General features: G+C 33.4%; 1 pseudogene; it reads right to left on the bottom strand.

Moving 5' to 3' along the window:
* Positions 1–3: 3 nt before the first annotated feature.
* On the bottom strand, positions 4–13,904 carry LOC107022287 (annotated as a pseudogene).
* Between the last annotated feature and the right edge of the window lie 7,609 nt (positions 13,905–21,513).

Genomic DNA, 21,513 nt, shown 5'->3' with positions numbered 1-21,513 from the left:
TGCCTAAATTTCCAGGCTTAACTGCAAATAAAACAAAGGCAAAGCAATACACAGTTAACATGAAAGAAAACACTCAAAACATTAATTTAAAACATCTCTGGAAAAAAACTAGTAATTAGATGAACTGAGACTGCAAATGCATTAATACTCTCTAGCAATATCAGAAAATTATTTCTTCTAAGGCATAAACTTGACTATAAGTCGCATCTATGTCCTATCGACACTTAAACTTGCATAAAATTGAACAAATACGCACACATGCTTATACTAACTAATTAGTAAGTTGATACTAAAGGTTTTTCTATTTCAGTACTTCAGCCTTTTATTACTATCCAACAGAAAGTGCTTATACTAACTAATTAGTAAAAAAATTGAACTAGGTATGGGTGGCGATGTAGGAAATTGGTTACCTCTTCTTCGTCACCTGAGGCAAGATACATAGATGATATATGGACATGAAGTCTGTCCTCTCCTGTGAAATCTATTACATCTTTTTTTATCTTCATGGCTAAATCTCCAAGATCAAGCTCACTTTGAACCAAGCGAATGGATTTTAAAGTGTATATATTCGCAAATGCACAAGGCATCTCCGTTAACTTATAACAATGTTCTAGTAGTAATTCCTCAAGCTTGGGAAAAGTTCCCCTATCAACTTCCCATTCTGATAATTTGATAAATGACAAACTCAAAGTTTTAAGACTTTGATAGATGTCCTTACTTGCATCCCACTTATCCTCCATGAAACCAGAGTGGATAATCGCCAGAATTTCAAGCTGAGGAAATGCCGCGATTGCTGACAACAAAGCAGGCGTGATGGTAAAAGAATGCAACCGCAACTCTTTCAAGCTTGTAGGGAAGTGATATTCAATAATGGGATAACCATAATAATCCCATTCGTTGTTGTATTCTGCAATGAGAGATTGAAGTTTATTAAGGACATCAAACTTGGGAAACCACTCGCCGTGTGTAGGAGGACACTTTGGTACCATGATGGTGCAATCAAGGTGCTCAAGATTTGAGAACTTCTTCAGAGCATCATTCGTGCCTTTGGAATATGAGATATCAACTTGGGATAAAGTTGTCAGCTTTGAATTCTCACCTTCCAATATTCTGCTTTGGATATTGTCCTCTTCCACTTCCACTTCCTCTTCCTCTTCCTCTTCCTCTTCCACTTCCTCTTCCTCTTCATCAAAGAAAGAACTCTTGTCAATGCTCACATGTTTCAGCTTTGACAGTTTGAATGCTCTTGGCAGTAAAACAATGGTGGAAAATTCCTCACTGATCAGCAAAGTTTCCAGATTCTGGAGGTTCAACCACGACAATGGGATAGCTTTTACATCACGAGTCCAAATCATAAAGAACCTCAAATGAAATAGGGACCCTATTTCTTCCACTAAATGATCTTCCAGAACAATGTCATCCAGTTGCAACACTCTAACAAGTCTCATGTGTCTTGTGTGAAAGATATGCCTGGAGTTATCCAGCGAACTGCTCACTTTCAAAGATATGAGATGCTTACTACCACCAGAACACATTAGAATTAAACAATACACATTTTTTGTCGTCGGTATGAATGGTTAGTCGACGGTGCAAGAAATCAGAAGCATGAAATGGATCACCTGAATTGATTAACTTGAAAAACTTTTCCTTTTCCGCTTTTACTGAATAAAAATCATGAACATCATCATGAACATAGGAAGCTCTGATCATTACAGACGTCCAATTACTCTTGCAGCGGATATGATCCACCATTATCAGGCTACTGAAAATTAAAGCATCCAAGTAACTTTGAGTTACTTCCTCTAAACTAGTCTTGGATGGGATATCATGATCCACCAGCCCTTCAGCCACCCGCAACTGCATCAACGTAGAGACTGGAGTTCATTCGCTCTTTTGCGATCTTGCAAAGTAAAGAAACAACGGCTTCAGCTAGTATGGTAAATGGTCATAACTTAATTGCATAATCTTCATAATCTGTGAATTGATGGTGGCAGAAATAAAAGAATCCAAATTATGTTGAATCTTTTCCATTTCCTTTTCCATTCCTTCCCTTCCTCTAACAATCACTCCAGCAATCAAAACAAGAGCCAAAGGAAGGCCTATACATTTCTCAACTATTTGGTGTCCAATATCCGACAGTTCAGCAGGGAAGCTTCCTTCATCTCCAAATACCTTTTTTTGAAATAACTCCCAACTTTTTTCAGCTGTTAAAACTTGGAGGTCCACGGGATCACTACGGCATTTAACTTTCAAACCTACCTCACTACTTCGGCTAGTTAAGATAACTCTATTTCCTCTATCAACCTTTGGAAAACATGCTATTAACATCACCCCTGTTGCAATATCCCACACATCATCCAAAACGATAAGGTACCTTTTATCAAGTAGTGCTCTTCATAGCTTTTCAGCAAGGTCATCCTCACTTTCGTTACCTCCAGAGACATGAGGAACTTGCTGAAGAATCTCCTGCAACACCTTTGACTTGTTATACTTTTGGAAAATAGTGCACTTAGAGCGAATCTTGAAATGACTAGCAACTAATGTATTGTTATACACTTTATTGGCAAGAGTATTTTTAGCGATCCCTAGCATTCCGACAATGGAAATGACATCAAGCTCAGATTCATGTTCATCAAGGAGTTGGCCGATGATCCAGGCTTCTTCTTCCTCATGACCTACTTTACCTCTACAAAAGATGATGAGGTTGGCTCAATTGGCTCGTTGTAAGACTTTGCATCGAGGGGTTCATCCATATTCTTATCCTCCAGCTGAAAATTAGTGACTTGTGCAACAATAAGCTTGACCTTATCAGTGACATTCGGAAGTGAGAAGATTAAATGCGAGAGAGCTTTATCTCTAACAAGAATGGAATTAATGACATGTTCTGCCTCATATGCCACATCCAAAGCATGCATCCAACAATCTTTAACAACTCCACTAGTGCCAGCCAATGTTTGCCTGACTTTCCCGAAATATGATGTTAGGAATTCAAGGCTTTCTTTCACCATTCCAATTTCTTTTTTTATCAGAGAAATTGAATAAGCATTGGAAGTGAGTAAATCATTTAAATGTCTGAGTAGAAGATTCATGAAGAGGAAACCATCATCCATAGGAAAGCGAAGTCGGGGTGGCTCAGGGGCTTTCAAGAAAATCTGTCTAATATCTCCCTTCATTTGTTCAATTTCATACAAAAAGTCTGGAGCTGAAAAGTCCATTTCATTTATATTATTCTTGGATCTCTCCTCCAACAGAATAGATATTTTCTATTAGAATCTGAGCGTCCACTATCAGTCAATGGACCAGGTCCCTTGACACACAAAGAAGGATATAACAGAAAGTAAATGCAGTTTAACAATAGGGGAGTTTTACGGGAAACCTCCTTGCTCAAGGAAGTAAAACCACGACATGTCTCACAGCATTTTCACAAACGTTTCACTAATCTTCACAAGCAAAAAAAAAAAGGTTAAACAAATGTGAGAAAAAGTTTTTAATCTCACCAACAAGCAATAACTCAATTGCTTGATGAGCCTAAGTAGATGTTACTCTACCCACTAAGCTATCATTCTAGACAACTTAGAATTTTTTAAGCAACACAAAGGTTACCCACTAAATTAGTTCAACTAACTAACTTAGAATTTCATATCAGACCACACTGATTCCTTTATAGATTTAGGATCAGTTTACAATGTAAGATTGAGAGAATATATTCTCAAACAACTACACAATGTACGCCTGAGGTTAGGTTGTTCTTGATTGATTCTTCTCCTTGATTTTCTTAAGCTTTATCAAGAGTTCTTGAATGTGCCTTTTCAAGTTGCAAAAACTGAAGAGCAATGTGTGGAAAGATGACATTGTATAGACAAGTCACTTTCCTTAAATCCCTGCCATTGGTTGGAAAGGTATGACGTTTCTGACGCAGTTGGGAACTGTGCACCAACTTTTTGTACTTTCTCCAGCTGGCAGTCAACGAACGATTCATATTGAGAACCGGGTACCTTCCCAAGGTCCCTGATTTTGTTACATCATCAAAACTAAAAATAACATTTTCTCCCTTTTTGATCATGACAAACAATACTCCAGGCTCCACTCAAGCTTCAGGACAAGTTCCCCTGAATTACTTATCCACTCTCCTAGCATAGAATCAAAAACAAAAGAAAACACAATAAACACTTCAGTAGTTGTATTCCCCCTCACAAAAATATCCAGTCACAACAACTAGTTAAAATTCCCCCTTTTGGCATCATAAAAAAGAGATACAGTAAACAAACATTATCAATAAGAATATAAGAGAAGATCAAAGCTTTTCGGAAATCAAATATAAAAGAAAGAATTTGACAAGAGATATCAGCTAGAACACCAGGGGAATAATATAAATAGCATTCCAAAATTAACATTCAGTACATTAACAACAAACTGAAATCCAAGGACGAAAATATAAGCCACACAAAGAAGACACGGGAAGATTATGGGATGGACTATGAAGGGGGAGGCTGATGGGAAAGAGACTGAATGATGAGAGTGAGTCTAGCATTAGCAGCATCATTATCCTTTATTGCTTTTTCTTGAAAAGCAATAACTTTGGTCCTAAGTTATGTATTTTCCCTTTCCAGGGCTTGAACCGCATCGGCGTCAGGTCCCTCTGTCTGCGCAGTGAGTAGCTCGGCCTTAAGGATAGCAATTTCAGCATCCTTTCCACTCAGCCTCATAATCAGTTCTTCAACTTCATGCTTGAGTTGGTCCTGTTCTTCAATGAGTTGAGCCATTTTGCTCTTAGGATTTCCTTTCCCTTCAATGTACTCACATTCAACCAAGGTAGTATCTGAAAAGGCTTGCTTCACTGTACCGACCTTGCCAACACTTAGAGGAATGTTAAAGTATTTGAATACTTTAGTGACAAAATATCCATATCCCATACCATGTATCCCTTTTCGCTCAATGACAGTCTTGTACATATGTTCAAGCATGAGTCCCGGAAGATTCATAGATTCGAACTTGCACAATAATTTCATCACATACAAATCTGCAGAAGTTACTGAGGTCCTCTTTTCAGTTCGAGGGAGGAGAGTTTTGTTGACAAATTCAAAACTAACTGATAATCACTTTTCATCGCTTTCTTAAATAGCCCTGCACACTTTGTAGTAGGAAGCTTCGAACACAGTGTCACAAATTCAACAGAACACGTTTTCCCTACCACACACATGGTACAATCTCTAGGTACGCTAAGAATTTTTCCCAACAGTCTCGTCAAGGTGAACAGAAATGTCGTTTACTCTGGTATTGACACTTCCATCTTCCTGAAATTGAATGTTATAGTAGAATTCTCTCACTTCCTCTTCATGAAGAATGGGATGGGAGATTCTTGGTTGAAAAGATGCATCCTAGACTGAATCTCAACCATGTCATGAAGTGAGTCCATTACAGGAAGATTAATTATCCCCATATCAAAACCCTGCTTTCTTGGATTGTCAACAATCTCTTGTTTGTTGACATGCTCTTCATTTATATGCACCTGTATACCAGGTCCCTGTGACCTTTTCCTCTTTCCTTAGCAGTCTCCTTTGTGGATTTTGTTTTCTCAGCTTTCTTAGTTCCTCTTGGCTTTGTATTTCCTGACCTCTTCTTCCTGTATCCCTTTTCTATCTCTTCAACAGACACATCTATCACACCAAACGCAGGCAGTTTAAAATTGGATACTTTGAAAGTTCTAGCACTCTTGTTTTCTGCAGTAGACTTAGCATTGGCTTACAGAGCATCAACCATCATCTTTTTAGCGTCAGATCTAATAAAGGTCTCCTTTTAGACACTTCTCCCACCACTTTCTCTTTTTCCATTTTAGATGCACTTACATCTCTCCTTTCAACCTTCCACTGTATAGATTGTTCACCACCTGCTGAGTCAGAGGAATCAGAGGATGAGTATCTCCAAAAATCTGGAGTTCTATCAAAGATAGGTTGGGTCTCTCTGATATCTTCATTATTAAAATGTTCACTTTCCTCAACCCTGACTTTCTCTCGCATCATAGCAAGACTCTCGATCACCAATTCTTCACTCGCGGCAAGAATGTTCGACTTAGAAGTTTTGTTCCTTGGTAAATCTCCTTCAAAAAGATCATCTGAAATCATTTCATGATGAGGACCAGGTCCAGTAGGAACACTTGAACTGTTCAGATCTATAGAGTGAAAAGGTTTTTCAGGATTGTCTAAGGGAGAACTTGTTGGAAGATTAGATCTTGTCCCTGTGGATGACGGAGAGTAGAAAGAAATTGGTTCAGTCTCACTAAGTGTTGTAAGCATTTTTTTAGAAGCAGAAGAAGGATCCGACATTTCATCAAGAAGAAAGAAGAGAGAAGCAGTAGTGAAGAATGAAAGATGTCGTGAAAAAAATTTTTAGCCCCTTTTTTTTTACAGAGATAAGGAATATTGCAAGAAGAGTGAATGATTAAAACAGAGAAAAAGTAGGTTTTAAAAAGAAAATGAAATGGTGCCAGGTCCATATTAATTTAACGGGTCGCTTGGAAAATAAGCGATGGGACTAACGGTCAGAATCACAGATGAATAACACGTGGCTTGATCAACGGTCACTTAATCTCAGTTTAAAATTAATGTACGAATGCTAACTTCGACTGGGACCAGGTCCCATAATGCAATTTTATCATCATTCCTCAACTGTTCTATCCATGTCTCTGCTTTGTTAATCCTTTATGAATGTATACCTGCAATAGGTACAACAGCAATCTAACTCAGATAAAATATTATTGACAAAGAGGATATTTGCACTACAAGTTTATCCATCAAGGAAATTCAATGATTGAATGACTTAAAATCAGTTTGAAGTCATCATGCCCAACTTCAACCTATTACTCTCAAATTGATCTTTGCTAAGAGCCTTGGTGAAGATGTGTGCGATTTGATACCCCGCTGGTCAATATGTAAGCAAAATGTTTCCCTTTTCAACATTGTCTCTCAGATGTCTAACATCAATGCGCTTGGTTCTATTATGGTGAACATGATTCTTTCCCATATTGACTGCACTAGTATTGTCACACATAACAGGTATTGCCTTGATGATTACTCCAAAATGCTCTAAGTGTTGTTTGATTCATAACAATTGTGAAAAACATGCAGTAGATTCTACATATTCCGCTTCAGCTGTTGAAAGAGCTATTGAATTCTGTTTCTTAGTTCCCCATGAGATAAGTGAAGATCCAAGGAAACGAGTCATCCCTGAAGTGATCTTCCTTTCAACTTGGTAACCAGCAAAATCAGCATCTGCAAAACCAACAAGATCAAAAGTGTCACCTGTTGGGTTGAATAGGACCAGGTCCCTTGTCTTCTTCAAATATCTTAGAATCCGTTTTGCAGCCTTCAAATGTGAATCAAGAGGACATGCTTGGAATCTAGAACACATTCCAACACTATATACGATGTTTGTTCTGCTAGCAGTCAGATACAACAAGGATCCAATGATTCCCCTATACATGGTTTGATTCACAAGAGAATCAGATTCATCTGTTACAAGCTTGGAGTTTGTTCCCATAGAAGTATCAATAGGTTTAGAATCAAACATATTGAATTTCTTCAACAGCTCCTTAATATACTTCTCCTGATTGATTGAGATTTCATCTGATGATTGCTTGATTTGTAGTCCCAAAAAGAAAGTCAGTTCACCCATCATGCTCATCTCAAACTCCTTTCCCATTAATGATGAAAATTCTTCACAGAAATGCTCCGATGTAGCTCCAAAGATAATGTCATCCACATATACCTATATAATAGCAATTCATGTTCTCTTTTTAATAAGAACAAGGTATTGTATATTTTCCCCCTTTTGAACCCTTTTTTCAACAGTAACTTCGACAGTCTTTCATACCAAGCTCTGGGAGCTTGTTCGAACCATACAGAGCCTTATTCAACTTGAACACATTATCTGGTAACTCAGCATCCTCAAACCCAAGAGGTTATTTAACAAACACCTCCTCTTTTAAGTCTTCATTTAGGAAAGCACTCTTGACATCCATTTGATATAGCTTGAATCCCATGAATGCCGCAAAGGCTATGAGAATTCAGATAGCCTCCATCCTTGCAACAGGAGAAAAGGTTTCATCAATTTGGATTTCTAGTAAGCTCACCATTTTCATCAAGCTTGTTTCTGAAAACCCATCTGGTTCCTATAACAGTTCTGTCAACAAGTCGGGAACCAGGTACCACACCTTACTTCTTTCAAACTGATGGAGTTCTTCTTGCATTAAATTAACCCAATCTGCATCACTTAATGCCTCTTTCACATTCGTAGGCTCAATTGATGATATAAACGCTGAGAATGCAACTAGATTTCTTATTTTTGATCTAGTATGAATTCCAGAGTTCAGAGGTGAAATGAGATTATAAAGTGGATGTGATGAATTGTGTTTCCATCCTGACCTCAAGGTGAACTGGTTCAGCTGATTAGTGTGCTCTTCTTCTTCAAGGAATTCTTCATTTTCTGGAGAGTTTGAGATATTCTGACTTGAGTTCAGAATAGTACCAGGTTCCTCTTCACATTTTTCAACTTCATCAACCTTTTCAGATGAGTTTTGATCAGCATTGTCAATCCCCAACTGGTCATTTATATCAACTTCACTTCTTTCAATTTTTTGAGAATTAAATAGCTCAATTAACTCATCTTCATCATTTGATGCAACACCTTTCAGATTTCCATTTTCATCAAACACAACATGAATATTTTCTTCAATACATTGAGTTCTCTTGGTGAAAACTCTATATGCTTTACTTGATGAAGAATATCCTACAAACACTCCTTCATCACTTATAGGATCAAATTTTCTGAGATCATCCTTTCCATTGTTCAAAACAAAACACTTACATCCAAATGCCCTAAGGTAGCTCAACATAGGTTTTTTGTTGTTGAGTAGTTTATACGGAGTCTTATTCAGTAAAGACGTTATCAAACATCTGTTAGTAACATGTCATGCAATGCTGATTGCTTCAACCCAAAAACTTTGAGGAAGATTTGACTCAATAATCATGGTCCTTACAATATTTACCATGGTTCTATTTTTCCTTTCCACTACTCCATTATGCTGGGGAGTTCTTGGAGCAGATAAATTATGACTAGTCCCATTTTTCATATAGAATTGATCAATTTTTGAGTTTTCAAACTCAATTCCATGATCATACCTAATTCCAGCAATCACTTGATTCAATTTTGTTTGAATCATTTTGAAAAACACTATCAATTCTTCCAGTCTTTCTACTTTTGATCTTAAGAACATTGTCCATGTGTACCTTGAGTAGTCATCAACTATCACCAGAATGTATTTCTTTCCACTTCTAGTTTGAACCTTCAAAGGTCCACATAAATCCATGTGTAGCAGCTCTAATACTCTCGATGAAGTTACTTGCTTCTTTGGCTTGAAGGATGATCTAATTTTTTTACCTTTGACACGGGCTTCACAAATTTTACTTTCACAAAATTTCAACTTTGGCAGACCCAGGACCTGGTCCTTAGAAATCAGTTTATTCAATAAAGATGAGCTCACATGCCCTAGTCTTCGATGCCACAAATCAGCATTTTCATTCTGAGCACTAAGACATGTCAGATCATCTCCATGAGATGTTTCTAAGTTAGCCACATACATGTTTTTACTTCTATGAGCGGTAAGAATCACTTCCTTTGTAGTTAGATTAACTACAATGCACTTCTCAGATTAAACTTCACTTCATTTCCCTTGTCACAAATTTGAGACATACTCAAAAGACTATACTTCAACCCACTAACATGATACACGTTTTCAATGGATTCCCCAAGCGATTTTCACACTTTACCAACACCTAAAATATACCCCTTCTTTCCATCACCAACAGAGACACCTCCACCTTGAAGTGCCTTGAGTGAGATGAAATTTTTGATATCACCAGTCATATGTTCAGAGCATCCTATGTCCATATACCAACATTGACTGCTTCTCCTCTCACTCTCCTGCAGCAAGAATCACTTATTAGGCTTGGGAACCCATTTCAATTTGAGTTCCCAGAAAGTAGACAAAGGAGTAACCAAAGTGTTTCTAGCCCAATTAGGCAATTTCAGATTCTTTTTGACAAAGGATTTTTTAGCGGAACCAAGTCCTCTCTTTGAAAACCTTTTGGTTGAGGATTGTTTTGTGGGAACAGGTCTCTCTTTTGAAACTCTTTGATATTTTGTATACTTTGAAAGTCTCTCATGTGACTTTCTCCAGGTAGTACACTCTTTTTCTGAATGCCCATTTTTACCACAATGAAGACACAGCAAATTGTCAGACACAAATACATATTTGCTGTGAGGATTTAAAGGAGGAGTAATATTCAAACTTCCTAGACCCTTCTTGTTGAAATTACCTTGATTTGTTACCTTTGAAAGCAGCTCAGAAGATTTTGTCCACTTAAGATATTTTTCAAGTTCATCTTTAAGTTTGACAATATCTCTTTCTAAGTTGTTGCTCCTTTCCAAAGCCAATACAAGATTAGTCTCACAAGTTTTCAGTTTTTCTTCAAGCTCAACTTGTAAACCATTAGACTTTTGTTTTTGTTTTTCAACTTTCTCATTTATAAGATGCAATTGTTTTTTAAGCTATATTTTTTCAGATTCCAGAACAACCATTTGATCTTCAATTTTCAACATTTTCTCACCCATTTTATCTCTATTTTCATTTAAACTTTCAAGCTTAGCATTCATAATATCTGTTTCAAAAGTTAACTCAATCACTGAATCAATCATAACATTTGCTAATGTTCTCAATTTTTTAAGAGAATAGGTATTCAGATCATGCTTCATATTAAGATGACTTACCTTATCCTTATCATCTTCTTTATCTGAATGAGCCATGAAAGCAAACATCTCATTGAATATGGTTTCCTCTTTATGAACCACCACCACTGACACGTCATTTGGTTTGTCAAGATATTCTGAGTCACTCGAAGAGTCTCCCCATGCATCACGAGCTTTCTTGACCACATAGTCAGCAGCAACTTTCAGATCATTATTATCGAGTACCAGGTCCCTTTGCTTTTCTTTATCACCACTTGGTTTTTGATATTCTTTGTTTTCGGCTTTGAGTAATGGAATTCTCTTATAAAGTGTCCAGTTTTTCCACACTTGTGACAAGTATCATTTTGAGTGGCAGTTCGAGGAACATTTGCTCCCTTTCTAAAACCTTTGTTTTTCCTCACAATCTTCTAAAACCTTTTGATGAGGTAAGACATATTATCATCATTACTGGAGTCCTCTTCAGATCTGTATTTCAGCATCAAAGACTTATCTTTCTTGACTACCTTCTTTGACTGATCATGACTTCGGTTCATCTCATAAGTTTTTGGATTTCCAATGAGAGCATCCATTGTTAAAACTTTCAGAAACTTTGCTTCAGTAATAGCATCAACCTTGCTTTCCCAAGACTTGGGAAGAATAAAAGCACTTTCCTGACTTGCTTACTCATGTTGATAGGTTCTCGAAGACTTCTCAACTCATTTGTGATTGATGACAGTTTAGTGAACATTTCATGAATAGTTTCACCTTCTCTCATTTTGAAATTTTCATACTGAGATGTAAGCATGTCAATCTTTGACTTTTTTACTTGTTCAGTTCCTTCATGGGCTATTTTTAAGCAATCCCAGATCTGTTTTGCAGATTCACAAGCTGAGACACGATTGAACTCATCAGGTCCTATACCATATACAAGAAGTTTCTTTGCTTTGTACCCGTTTTCAATTTTCTTCCTATCAGCTTCATCATATTTTCGCCTAGGCTTTGGAACAAGCCTAGTGTTTTCACCATCTTTCTCTTCAATCATGGGGATGAAGGGTCCATCTAAGACAATGTTTCCTAGTTCACTGTCTTCAGTCACAAGGAATTCATGCATTATCACTTTCCACCAACTATAAAAGTGGCCATTGAAACGAGGGGGTCTAGTTGAAGACTGACCCTCTTCTAGATTAAGTGGAGCAGCCATTCTAGAACAGGAATCACTCTCTTGGTGTTAACCGGATAGAGAGTACCTGCTCTTATACCACTTGTTAGAATCTGTGCGTCCACTATCAGTCAATGGACCAGGATCCTTGACACACAAATAAGGATATAACAGAAATTAAATGCAGTTTAACAACAGGGGAATTTTACGTGGAAACCTCCTTGCTCAAGAGAGTAAAACCACGACCTGTCTCACAGGATTTTCACAACCGTTTCACTAATCTTGACAAGCAAAAGTAAATCGGTTACACAAATGTGAGAAGAAGGTTTTAATCTCACCAACAAGAAATAACTCAATTGCATGATGAGCCTAAGTAGATGTTACTCTACCCACTAAGGTATCACTCTAGACAACTTAGAATTTTCTAAACAACACAAAGATTACCTACTAAATTAGTTCAACTAACTAACTTAGAATTTCAGATCAGACCACACTGATTCCTTTATAGATTTAGTATCAGTTTACAATGTAAGATCGAAAGAATATATTCTCAAACAACTACACAATGTACGCCTGAGGTTAGGTTGTTCTTGATTGATTCTTCTCCTTGATTTTCTTAAGCTTTTGCAAGAGTTCTTGAATGTGCCTTTTCAAGTTGCAAAAACTGAAGAGCAATGTGTGGAAAGATGACATTGTATAGACAAGTCACTTTCCTTAAATCCCTGCCATTGGTTGGAAAGGTCTGACATTTCTTACACAGTTGGGAACTGTGCACCAACTTTATGTACTTTCTCCAGCTGGCAGTCAATGAACGATTCATATTGAGAACCAGATACCTTCACAAGGTCCCTGAGTTTGTTACATCATCAAAACTACAAATAACATTTTCCTTGTAAGTATTCTGACATGTGCCGACATATCGTTCAATTTGCCATGATGGATAAAGAGCTTTGGTACATCAGTGAGAAAGATCAATAGAAACTCCATCATGACATTAATGCTTTGAGTTGGAGAGTTATTGACGGCTACTACACCGCCATGCATCCTTGGAGATGAATGAGATAAATTTGATGAATCCTAGGAGATGCTTTTAGGATTTGCTTAACAAATCCTTCTAGTTCATTTGACGTTGACTCTTTGATGAGCTTAGAAGTAGAAATGTATAGAACCTCCAGCTCAAGAGGGATAATGTCGATGAGTAGAAGTAATCTTGGAAGAGCATTCAGAGAAGGCATAGACATTATTAAAGTCGTTATACTTTCATGTCCAAAGATCAAAACAGAATTGTGTTACTCTTTCAACTGTTATTTGATACCGAGTATAGAGAAATTCTATTGTTGTTGTTTTGTTGCATTCCAACTGATAGAAATCTCTAAGATGTGTGCATACTTGCCGGAGAATCTTGTATTCACGCATGAGGGGTAGAAGCAAATAAGAACAATACTTTGGTAGATCATGGAGATTTCTGATGAGGTATTCAAACTTCTTCATCTCTATCGCTATGTCTATATAATCATTCTTCAAACTCAAATAATTTCTTATCTCTTCCAGCAGCAGAGGGGCAAGACATTCCATGTGGTATTTCTCTAGGATTAAATCATCTTTACAGAAAAGGAACTCGGTAAGTAGATCGAATTTGTTTATATGAATATACATCCTGTAATATAAGTCATCCAAATTCGTCGAATTCCCAAAGAAGATAAATGTTCCAAGTAATCTTAGATCCATTCTTAGCTTTTCAATCACATCCAATTTTGAAGCAATGAATTCTTCTTCTTTGTTCATTATTTGCTTCAAGCCATTCAAGAAATTATCAATAAGATTCCCTATTCTTGTTTTTTGTTCCTCAAGTAGTAGCTGCTAAATCAAAAACATATTCATCAGCAAAATTTTGGCTGTAACACTTAAAACTAACAGTATTGGTATACAATAGACATACCAATGATGTTCCTCCTTTTTCCATTTAATCTCTAACCTCGAACCAGCCCTGAATATCTACAAATTTTGATTTTTCAAAATAATCACATGCACATTTAATAAGGATAAAAGAATTAGAAACACAAGTAAAGTAACAGCAAGAAGAAAGATTTAAAAGAACGTCTACTGTTAAATTTACGGCATAATACATAAATATGTCCTTTAACTTGGCTTCAAATCACATTTATGTCCTTCAACTTTGGGTGTGCACAAATAGACATTTTAAAACTTGTATAAAGTTGAACAAATAGACACAAATGTCCTACATGATATTCTGCTTGTCACTTTTTGTCCAACGTGGTTTCCAATGTGTATCGTACCACGTAGGACTCATATGTCTACTTGTTCAAGTTTATATAAGTTTAAGTGTCTACTTGTGCATACCCAAGGACATAAATGTAAAATGAGATCAAGTTAAAGGACACATTTATGTATTATAGATTTTAAATTCAACAGAAGGAAAAAACTCAAATATGTCATCGAACTTTGTAGAAAAGAAAAAGTTCATTTATGTCATCGATTAAAACTTTGGCTCATCTGTGTCATTATCGTTAGAGAAAAAACTAATTTATGCCATTACTTTTTATTCAATAAGACCCCAAACAACTTTTAATACTTTTCAATTGAAATTTTAGATCAAATGGGTTCTTTTTGTTTCTACTACCTTAAAAAACACATGTAGAACATTAAGAACTCTCAAATTTCTAACTTCTTCCATTCTTCACGAATTCACCTTAAGCTAAAAATGATGGAAGCTCCTAGTTGGTGGGGGTGAAAAAAAGATGCATAATTATGACATCATCTAACATATACATTTTATAATTATCAAGTCAAAAATATAAATTAGTTTTCTACCTTAATAACTATGTATGTTTATTTCAAATCAACTGAATCATAAAAATACATGTAAAATGAAAACTAGAAAAACATTATATTATACCTTTTTCTTTACCCTCATATGGTAGTTTGCCTTGTTGCAGATTTACAAGAAGCAAATGTTGAAGTTAGATCTGCAAATGTGAACTGTCAATTAGTTTATCAAAGTCTAGAGTCTGAAATAGATTAGTTTAAGTTTATCACTCTACTTTTTGTTTTTATTTAACATGTTACATTTTTCGAAAGTTAGTTTAACTAATTTTTAAAATTAAATTTAATTACATTAATTCGATATTTAAAACAAAAAGAAAAAATAGATATTCAAAAGTTATACGAAAAGTATTACTCCCTCCGTCTCATTTTATATGTCATCCCTTCCCTAAAATAGTTGAACCACAATATATGTCATTTTATAAAATTTATACATAAATTATCAATTTTTGCCCATTATACCCTTAATAGATTAATTAAGTAATCCTAAAAATGCATTTACTTTGACTAACTTAGAAAATCTACAATTAACTAGTTTCATTCGGAAAGTACTTTATCCATTAGTTAACTATTTTCTCTATTCACAACTTACTCTATAAAATCTGATTTTGAAATAAAATATCAACAAACAAATTAAAAATAAAAGATTAAAAACAATCAAAATAATCTTGAAAATACGAACCAAAATTTAAATAAAGCAACAAACCAATATTTGTATTAGAATCTTCTTTAATATGTGCTTCGGTGATTAAATAAAAAAACAAATGATTTGTTGAACAAGAATTAAAATTCATTTGTCGTCTAATTTCATTATCAATAACATCATATTCAGCAGGAAAATTTAGATCAATTTGAAGTAATGAAATTGAAATATTTTGTGATGTTGTCATGTTTGTTTTACAAATTTATATATATATATATATATATACACACATATATACATATATATATATATACACACACACACACACACACACATATATATATATATATATATATATATATAACATTTTATACAATATATATTGAAAAATAGAGGTGGGAAAAGCTTGATTTTTTAAAATTTTTGGATCAATTAGTGAAAAAATTTGGCTCCAAAAAATGAATTCTAAAATTTAGTTAAATAGTGATCCAAATACATTTATACTTTTGAAATTTAACATGTTTATCATTTATTATAAAATTGTCTTAAACAAACATAAACACAAAGGATAAAATTATTTCATTTCTTAATGAAAGTGCAAATGAAAAAAGTGGTATATAATAGGGAAAATGAAAAAAAAAATGATATATCTAAACTATTCGAAAAAGGTCTAGATATATCCTCCGTTTAAAGTTTGGTTCACTCATGCCCTCGTCGTCCAACTTTTGGTCCAGATATTTCCTCATTGGCGTTAGTTGTCATGTTAGACATATCCAACTCATTTTTCATTTCTTTAAATATCACATGAAATTGTCATGTCATTTTGACCTTACCACATGACATTTATATGAAAATGGAAAGATATTCGGACTCATAAACACCTAATCTGACCCATAAATCAACTCCTTTTAAATAAATTATCGGACCGATTTTCAACAATTTTTTTTATTTTTATTTTTTTTCGATAAATTCCGAAAATGTGTAATTGATTAATAAAAAATAGGAAGAATATAAAAAAATTTAGAAAATTAACGCGAAAAAATCACAAATAATTATAATAACCTTAAATGTAACATTTCAATATTTTTTAAAAAATATTTATTTTTTGGTAAATCTCAAAAATGATTAATTGATTAATAAAAAATATGGAAAAAAAAATATAAGTTAACGCCAAAAGTTCACAAATAAATATAAAACATTTTATTCTATAATTTTTTAAACTTTTTTTTTATTTTTTTCGACAAATTCCAAAAATGAGTAATTTTAATAAAAAGGGGGGATATAAGAAAATAAAATAAAAAATTTACGTCAAAATTCACAAATAAATATAGTAACCTTAAATTCAATAATTTTAATAATTTTTTATTTTATATATTTTTTTTCATATTTTCCTATTTTTATTTGTGAATGTTTTTACGTAATTTTTATATTTTTTTCATATTTTTTGTTAATAAACTCATTTTTGGGATGCCAAAAAAATTAAAAATTAAAAAATTGTCGAAATTGTTGAATTTGAGGTTATTGTATTTATTTTTTAGTTTTCGGCGTTAATTTAATATTTTTTCATATTTTTATTAATCAATTACTCATTTTCGGAATTGATAGAAAAAAATATTTTTTTTTGAATTTTTGGCGTTAATTTTATATCTTTTTCATATTCTTCCTATTTTTTTTATTAATCAATTACTCATTATCAGAATTTATCGAAAAAATAAAAATTAAACAAAATTTTTGAAAATCGGTCGGATAATTTTGTTTAAAAGGGGGATTGATTTATGGGTCGAATTAGGTATTTATGAGTCCGAATATCTTTCCATTTTCATATGAATGTCATGTGGTAAAGTCAAAATGACATGACAATTCCATGTGAGATTTAAAGAAATGAAAAATGAGTTGGATATATCCGACATGACAACTAACGTCCATAAGGGCATATTTGGACCATAAATTGGACGACGAAGGCATGAGTGAACCAAACTTTAAACGAAGGGTATATCTAGATCTTTTCGAATAATTTAAGGACATATTTAACTCTTTTTTCTATATAATATAACATTAAAAAAAGTATAAATTTGTCAAGATAGATAAAGCATTTTATATCAGTGAGAAAGATGAATAAGAACTCGATCATAACATTAATACTTTGAGTTTGAGAGTTATTGACAGCTACCATGCGTCGTTTGAGATGAATGATCTTTTACACATAAAAAAATGTACTTAAAATTTGAAAAAATATGGTTTGGGATATTTTTATTGGAAAATATGTTTTTTTATTTCTAAGCTTTCACTTTTCTGCTTTTTTTTTATAATTTAAACGTATAAATTCAAAAATGCAGATTAATGAATCATCTGAAAATTTTGATTTGGTTTATTAATTTGGAATTGGGAAAAGGGTCTGATATACCCCTCAACTTTGTCATTTAGAGCTGATATACCCCTTGTTATAAAAGTGACTCATATATACCCCTACTTGTAGACAAATGACTCACATATACCCTTTTCCTCTAACGAAAATGAAAAAAAAAATTAATCTAAATTTTTATTATTTTTTTTAAAAAATATAATCGCATATGAGTAAATTTAATCCACGTCAAACATATTTTTTTTGACTTTTTTTTATTTCAATGACTAATTTATAATTATTATCTTGATAATCAAATTTATTTATGTTTCACTAATATTCTTGTAAAATTTATTGTAGATGACCAAATTTTTTTTTGAATACGAAATTAAATTACAATACACAGAAAAAAATAGTTTAATTTTTTTTCTTTAAACTAAGGAATGAAAGACAAAAACAAAATAAGAATAAGAAACTCAATTTATTATAATAAAAGAAATCAAAAAATAATTTATGTATGAAAAAAATAAAATATATCTTGAACATTGATAAAAGAATCATATATACGCCTAAATAATTTTTTTAAAAAAAATTACAAGTATCAAATATAAATTTAAAACTAATTTTTTAACTTCCGTTAAATAAAGGACATATGTGAGCTATTTTGTAACGGTAGGGATATATATGAGCCGTTTATATAACGGTAAGGATATATATGAGTCATTTTTATAAGAAGGGATATAACAGCTCCAAATAACAAAGTTGAGCGCTATATAAAACCTTTTTTCCTTTTTTCCCTTTGGAATTTAATAATATTTGGTGAGTCCGATTTGATAAGAAAGGAGGTACCCACAAATTTCTTCCCACGCTAAGCCTAGAACCTCAATTATTCTGTCGGCTTCTCAAATCCCTAAAACATAAAATCTTCCATTATTCTCACTTCTCCCCATGCGTTGCAGTTTGATTTTCTTAAAGTTTTGATTATTTTAAATATATGTAATATATCTTAAAGTTTGATTATTTTAATTTGAGTACTACTTATACTAAAGTTTAACTAGTATCACTTTAAGACCCACTATAGACCTCATTTTGAAATTATGATTGGAAAATAAAAAAGTAAAATGTGCACTTTAAGACCAACTATATATAGACCTCATTTTGAAATTATGATTGGAAAATAAAAAAGTAAAATGTGTATCACTTAAGACCCACTATATATAGACCTCATTTTCTAATTATGATTGGAAAATAAAAAGTAAACTATAATTATCAATTCCGTAAATTTAGCATATAAAAGGAAATAAATTAAACATTAAAATATTTATTTAAAAAAATCAAAAATTAAATATTCTGTCATATTTGTAATTTAAAATTTAGTTTTGTAGATAAAAATAAATATACCTATATTATTAATTAAAATCTTAATTAGTATATTCTTATGATTTTTCCGAAATTTAATATCAATTTCTTCGGTTGACGATTGATTATTTTGGCTATCATATTTTATGAAGACTAATTAGAGCTGTCAATATGGGATAGTCCATCTCATCCGGGCTAACCCATACATGCTTTGACATTTTATGGGTCAGCCCGGAATAACCACTTTTTGTGTGGGCCAGAAAATGTTCGACCCAACCCACAAGTACGTGGGCTACGCGCTTGCCGGGTCAGTCCACTTTTTGAAAAAATATATTTTTTTATATAATTATTAATTTAAATTGTAAATTATATATTAATAATATTATCATAAATATCGACAAAATAAGATCAAATGATGTTAATGTTACTACTTGTTAATTAAGTTCACAAATAAAATATTGGCAAAATGGTGTGGTGGACCCTTGTACTTGTAACAATTGTATTGTGAACCCTTCTACTTACCTCTTTGTCATCTGGACCCCCGAACCCGTCTAAACTCAACCATTTGAACCCCTTTCAATACATCGTGACTCTCAATCGTGCTGATGTCATACTCCATATTAGATGAAATTTGCCACTTCATCTTTTTATCCTTTTTATAAAAATTTCTTTTTTTACAAAAGAAAAATCATAAGATTTGATGTAATTTTGACAAATTGAATTTTAATTTATTATTTTAAATTAAATATTTGGGTTTCCTAACATCATCATCCATATTCACAGTGGACTGGCCCAATTGCCGAAGAAAGTCGTTGTCGCTCCTCTTGTTGGCAAAACTACAAATACGATCTCTCTCACCAGTCTACATCTTCATTTTCCTCCTTTTTTAACCTCTAGAAAAATGGCCGCACCAGCTCCTCGTCATTGCCGACCGAGGCGAACCACTAGAGATCCCCTATGCTCTCCATCCTCTTCGGCGTACCAGAAGGCCAAGAAACTTATTGCCTCCGGCGTACAGAGGCTCCCCGCCACCTCTGGAGTCTGGTGTAACAGATCATTGATGGAAGGAAAAAAAAAGTTTGGGCAAAGATGGATGGGTGAAAAAGTATATGGGTTGGTTGAAGAAGAATGGTTTTTTTCTTTTTAAGTTTATTATTTTATTGTCTTATAATTTAAATATTTTTTTAAATTAAAATATGATGTTCACTTGCTCACTTGCCTTAATAGGCGTTTAGCCTCACATTTTGCGAACTCAACTATCTTAATGTCATATAAGTATGATCAATGGTCAGAGGGGTTTGATATATTGTGTTTTACTTGGTGTAAGAGTTTAGATGAAAAAGACGTAAGTAGAAAGGTCCATAATACAAGCTGGTACAAGTACAGGGGTCCATCAGACCGTTTTGCTTAAAATATTTATTAAGTAAGTTACCAGTTTCAAAAAATAAAAAAGATTTATTAAGTTTTTTTTGAAGTAAAAGTATTAACCTAATTGTTTTGAGTTTGGACTCTCTTTAATTTTTAATTTTAATATTATATTATTTTTTTAATTAAATTTTATTGGCCCACAACTGTCCCTACTGATATTTCTCAAGCCCCTCAAATTGTCAGGCTTATTCAGGTCGGGCTAAAAAATTCTTTTCTTAAATGGGCTGCAAAAATCTTAACTCAACCCTATTAAATCCCGGGTCAGGCCAGGACGACCCAACGGGCCTAGCCCATATTGACGGCTCTAATAGAATTGAAGTCTCGTTTTATAATTTTTAAATAACAACTCACCATAAGAAAAAAACAACTATATAAAATTAGATAGTTGGTCGTTGGATGCAGTTCACTCTTCGAAGTTGTATAATATATTTTGGAATAAGATTTTCTTAGACTATAATCAAAATTTCAATTTTTTTTATTTAATACATTAAAATCAAGCCAACCCATATGCGACCCTCTAGCATGGAGTGCATAATAAGAACAATTCTATCAAAAATACTTTAATCAAAGTGACCACCTTCCTAAGAATCTCTCCATTAAATAACGGACCTGGTAATAAAAAATATTTATTTATTTTTGCATACTTTTATTTTTTTTTTAAATATTTGTTGGATAATGAAAATTTTAAATTTATTTATACATTTAATTTGAAAAATAATGTTTTTCAATCATTCTTCATTTTTGAAATCGTATTAAAATATTTAAGTATGAGTAGAGGTGTCAAAAAGGGTAAGTCTAGCCCCACCGAGCCAAGCCTCCCGAGCCAAGAAATTTGAAGGGCCTAAAAATGCTCAATCCAACCATACCCTGAAAAGATCGAGGCCCGGGGGGGAGGGGGTTGACCCTTCTTTTTTTTTTTTTCAAACTTAACAATTCTATAACATCAAGAAAATGAAA

This window comes from Solanum pennellii, chromosome 6 (genome assembly GCF_001406875.1).
Source record: "Solanum pennellii chromosome 6, SPENNV200".
Taxonomy (NCBI): domain Eukaryota; kingdom Viridiplantae; phylum Streptophyta; class Magnoliopsida; order Solanales; family Solanaceae; genus Solanum; species Solanum pennellii.
This window is presented reverse-complemented; position numbering and strand designations above follow the sequence as displayed.